Consider the following 5,723-nt stretch of genomic DNA (forward strand, 5'->3'; position numbering starts at 1 on the left):
AGAAATATTCAATTTGCTAGTGATTAAAACAAATTTAAACTATTTTAATGAAAAAAAATTTGGAACGAAGAACTATGAAGAAGTAAGAAGAACTAGAAAGAATTATTGTAAAAGTAATAGTTACTAGTATCTTTTTATAGAAGAAAATGAAGGGTAGGGTTAGTAAAAAAGAAATAAAATTTCACCTAATTTTCCAAAGACAACAAGCAACCATGAACGTGAAACGCAGAAGTTACAAATTTTAGCTTCTCCTGAACATGCATTTAGAAGCAGAATAGCTTTCAGGAAGATAAAAATGGCCAAACAAAAAAGTGAAACTTTCAAGAAGCTCAAACGTGCTTCTCTCCTCCCCAACGTGTTTGCCAAACACACCCTTAGTAGGGACGGTGTTTAATAATTTATTAAAAATATTTTATATAAAATTAAAAAAAATTAAATATATAACCTCAATCAAAGTAAGATAATAATATATAAAAGTTACTACTTACAATTTTGTATCATGAAAAGGCTATTTGACATTTTTTTCTATTTTCAAAATCATATATAATTGAATTTGTGTTGAAAATAGCTGCTAATTCTTTTTCTATATAGATGACCAAATTGTCTGCAAGAAATTCATCGGCCATTTTACTTCGAAGTCTTGTCTTAACAATTTTCATCAGCTCAAAAAGTGTAAATTACAATCTAAATCTTTATAAAATATAAAAATTATATTTTAATTCAAAATAAGATATTAAAATTCAGAACAATAATACTAACATTGTAGTATAAATAATATAAAATTGTAATTAAATAGTTAACTAATAAAAAAACTAAATATAAAAATATAATAACAAAACCTTAATTAACAAATAATAATAAATTAAGTAAATAACTAAATATATAAAAAACATAAAAAAATTAGACAAGAATAACAGAAAAATAATAATAAAAAAGTTAATAATTCAATAATTTTTTTGAAATAAAAAAGAATAAAAATAGAATTTTTTTTTTTAGAAACAGGAGTGAAGAATCACTTGTTGAACTACTATCTTTTTTCTTAATCTGCCAAAAAAAACAAGAGTTAAAGAAGTAAAAGATAAGAAGATTAAAGAGATAAAGAAGAAGAAGAATAGAAAAAGTCAAAAGTTGTTACCTGTAAAGTGAAAGTGAGAAGTGTACCAACAAAAAGGAGAATTGAAAAAGTATGCGAACAAAAAGGGAGGGGCTGGCAAATAAAAAATGGGACAAAAAATGGGTATTGGGCTGATTTTTTTGTATGAATTAAAAGGAGGGAGGGCTGAAAAATAAAAAAGGAGAATGGGCTAGACTATTTTTTTAAATGAAAATTAAAATAGGGGGAGGCATTGACTCCGTTTAGTAGTATGTACCTCCGCCCCTGCTTAATTTACTTTTTCGATTTTACATAAAATCTCAATTTTCTCTACTTTGGACACATTGATACACATATTTTTTAAATTTTATAAGACGCAAAAATAGGTATATATTTAAAATATAAAGTATTTTTAGATAAATTATAATAATATTTTATTATTTTATTAATATTAAAATATAAATTAATTTTGAATAAATTATTATTTTTATTTATGAAAAATAAAAATGCTGATATTTTTATTTATGAAAGATAAAAATTAAAATTATACTCATGAAAGATCGAATCTATACGATAAAATTATTCAAATCTAAAAAACTATCTGAAAATCTTAAATTACTCTTCTCTCTTTATTACTACCGTCATCTTCACACACATTCTCTCTAAATCTTCAATACCACCATAATATGTAGTGCCATCGCACTAACACCCTCCTCCACCATCATCACCAACTCTGAACTAAGAGAAAGAAGAGGAAAAAAGCGTGACACGGTGCCAACGAGGTTGAGAGTCGTCGTTGCAACCGCAGCAAATAAGAGAGACAAAGAGCCGAGGAGTACATGCTTCAAATGGTTTCTCTCTCCTCTCCTCTCTTCAATTTGGGATTCATCGCCACTCGCTCATTCCACTATCTGCTTTAAGATTCTCTTAATCTCAACACCGTTTTTTCCTTTCCCAATACAATAATCTCCTACCTCTTTAGATATGAGGAGTTATTTTTTTTAGAAAAAATAGGCAATTGAGAAATTTAATGTATTTGCGATGAATGTAAATGGGTCAATGTCAAAATCTAATTTTGATTGATGAAAATTTTTTTTTTAATTTTTTGAAATTTGTAGGTTCAGGTATTTTGTGGGAATGCAAATAATTTATATCATGGGGGCATGGTTGATTGAAGGAAGACCAAAAGCAACAATCTCAGCACTATTCATGTTCACATATCGTGTATTTTGGGTTATTCTACATAATTCCCATTGCTATATGTGAGTATGTTATATATATCAATAGTACTGCTATCACCGAAGATGCAATAGTGGGCATTATTACCAACGTTGTCATGATAGAAATTGTGTGGTTGAAACAGATATCGCAGTGGTGGTGTTACAAGTGGAGATTAAGAAAGAGAAAGAGAGAATATGACAATGATAATTATGCAAACGGTGATAGGTTTGAAAGGGTAATTTGAAATTTTCGGATAGTTTTTTAGAGTTTGAATAGTTATGTCATACGAATTCGATTTTTTATGGGTAGAACTTTAATTTTTGTCTTTCGTGGGTAGAAATGTCAGTGTTTTCATCTTTTATTAGTAGAAATGGTATTTTATTTATTAATTTTTAGTTATTTTTAATGTCTTATTTTTAATTATATAAAGTATTTAAGTTATTTTTTGTTTTTAAAAAATTAATAATATATACTATTTCTAAACTCATTTCAAGAATACATATTTAGAATAAAGTAAGACATATTAACATGTGATGATATTTAGGCGTGTTTAAGCATGTTTGGAGAAGAATTTTTTACTTATTATCTCACAAAAGTTGAAAACGCTGACATATCTACCCATAGAAAAAGGAAATTACCATTTGTACCCATGAAATATGGGTTCCGCACAACAAAATTATCCAAACACTAAAAAATTACCTAAAATCCCTAAATTACCCTTATCTTCACCACCACACCACCTCCTTCACCCAATCACCTTTCTAACCCTAACTCTCTTCACACAGCCACCACCCCTCTTTTCCTTTCTAATCTCAAATCCCACCACCATCCCCTTCACCCACCACCACCCCTCAAGCTCTTCACTCAATGGTGGCTCCCACTACCCCCACAATCGTCACCGGAACCCTCGCCCTCATTCACAGATTTACCGGCAAATCTAGCTGGTTCTTCCAGCTCACCGCCATCTACTTCACCAAGGCCGGATTCGCCACCTGCGCCATTGACCATCAGGGCCACAGCTTCTACGGCGGCCTCATCGCCCACATCCCTGACATCAACTCCGTCGTCGACGACTGCATCACCTTCTTCGACGAATTCCGCTCTCGCTTCGATCCTTCTCTTCCTTCCTTCCTCTACTCTGAATCCCTCGGCGGTGCAATCGCGCTATTAATCACTCTCCACCGCCGCAACTCGCAGAAAAATGTCTCATCCGAGAAGCCGTGGAATGGTCTGATTTTTAACGGCGCTATGTGCGGGATCAGTGAGAAGTTCAAGCCACCGTGGCCATTGGAACATTTTCTTTCTATAGCTGCGGTTATAATCCCTACGTGGTGCGTGGTTCCAACGCCCGGATCGATCCCGGACGTTTCCTTCAAAGTGGAGTGGAAGCGGAAGCTAGCGTCGGCGAGCTCGCGGAGGAATGTGGCGCGTCCCCAAGCTTCGACGTGTTGCTCTGACTGTGAGGATGAAAGAGAGGAGGGTGTGGCAAGAAGCCATTGGAGTAGCGGTGGGGACTGAGTGGGAATTAATGGTGAGAGTGTGTTAGAAAGAAAAAAAGGGGTGGTGGCTGGGTGAAGAGGGTTAGGGTTAGAAAGGTGATTGGGTGAAGGAGGTGGTGTGGTGGTGAAGATAAGGGTAATTTAGGGATTTTAGGTAATTTTTTAGTGTTCGAATAATTTTGTTGTGCAGAACCCATATTTCATGGGTACAAATGGTAATTTTCTTTTTCTATGGGTAGATATGTCAGCGTTTTTAATTTTCGTGGGTAGAAATGGTAGTTTACTCTATTTTTTATTAACACATGATTGGACACAATAGATATAAAATCTAAAAAATGATAAATAATTAATTAATAAATTAAATGAAAGAAAAGAAGGTTAACAATTTAAAATTTATATGTTGGGAAAGTGAAAATAGTTAAAATACGAATTAAAATACTAATCTTAAAGGTTTTGACCTAAAATTGGGCTAACGGGTTAAAACGAGTGAACTGGGCTCAAATGGGCCCAAATCCGTGTACTCATATGTACCAATGCTATGAACAACTTAACTAATTGTGTACTGAAAAATAGGCAATTAAGTGACGGAAACAGTTAATAATCTAATTAAAATAGTTGAACTCACACAGATAATTTTACTGCCAACTCCGCTAGGTAACCAACAATGATCCAGCCAACTCCTGCTACTTCTCATGGAGGTCGACGCCGCCGAAGCACTGTTGATGCTGGTTCTCACGAAGGTTGACGTCACCGCGGGAGTCCTTTTCGTCTGAAAGGATCGATGACGCACCGCCTCCTCCAGGCTGCAGCAGCAACCGCTTCTGTGTCCACGCCGCCCCGCCACATCTCGCCACCAACTATCACAATCATCCCGGTGTCTCCAATTGGTTAGTATATTAGGGTTTTAAGTAACAGTAGATGTTTTGACTTTATTTTAGGGTTCATATTCTTGGTATTCGTGGTTCTTATGTGATGCTCTTATGATTTTTGTTGGATTTATGGATTTTTTGTTGATTTTAAATGTTGGATGTTTCTTTTGGGGTGGTTTGATATAATTTCCTTGTAACCTTTTTTTGAATTGCAGTTCATTGAGCTCCTTTAGTTCATGCTTGTCTTAATAAGAATATATTGGTGTATATTGATTTTAAGGCTGAATTTTGATTTTGGACTTTCATGCCATGTAATTTTATTTAATTTCTATTTGTCACTATGTGTTTGTTACTTGATTATATGTATGTTTGATGTAACTTTTCTATTTTTAGCTATATGTTATGATGAGTTTATTTGCTTTTTATTGGTTATATGCTACAATGGAAACACCATAAAATTGAATTAGTCATGAGATGTTGAATTAGTCATGAATGGCTAGTCTTTGTTTATAACTATGGTAAATTTTTTCTATTGTTGATTTAAGAGCAAAGTAGGAACTTATAAATGGTTGATCACATAGGGCTTGACATGAATTCCTAAGAGAAGGCTTGTTCTAATTTTCCAAGAGATGCATGGATGGAGAAGAAATAAAAGATTGTGCAGTATATAGAGAAAGACTTGATAGGACCTTTGCTTCACCTGATCTTACAAATGATGAGATGCTCAAAAAGCTTGTCGAAAGCCAACTTGTATGTTCTTCGAAACAAGAAGTAGAATGTCATAACGTTCCCTTGTGTCCTTTGAATTCATTTAGACAGAAATGGTACTAGCTTGGTGGAACCATTGTTTTTAGTTAAATTATTCTTTTATAGTTTCTTAAGATGCTTTGTTTGATTAATTATCATACAAGGAGAAGTGTTTAGAAATGAAGACGATAGAAGTATCTAATTTTCTTGATATGTTAAGCAGTGCTTTTTTAGATGATATCTTTTTGTTTTTGTTAAACACTTGTTTTGTTTTAACCGGTTAATATTTGGATG

General features: G+C 33.3%; 1 pseudogene; it reads left to right on the forward strand.

Annotated features, from left to right (window-relative positions):
* Window positions 1-2,429: 2,429 nt before the first annotated feature.
* Window positions 2,430-3,832, forward strand: LOC107487361 (caffeoylshikimate esterase-like; annotated as a pseudogene).
* Window positions 3,833-5,723: the final 1,891 nt, after the last annotated feature.

Source organism: Arachis duranensis, chromosome 1 (genome assembly GCF_000817695.3).
Source record: "Arachis duranensis cultivar V14167 chromosome 1, aradu.V14167.gnm2.J7QH, whole genome shotgun sequence".
NCBI classification, from domain to species: Eukaryota; Viridiplantae; Streptophyta; class Magnoliopsida; order Fabales; family Fabaceae; genus Arachis; species Arachis duranensis.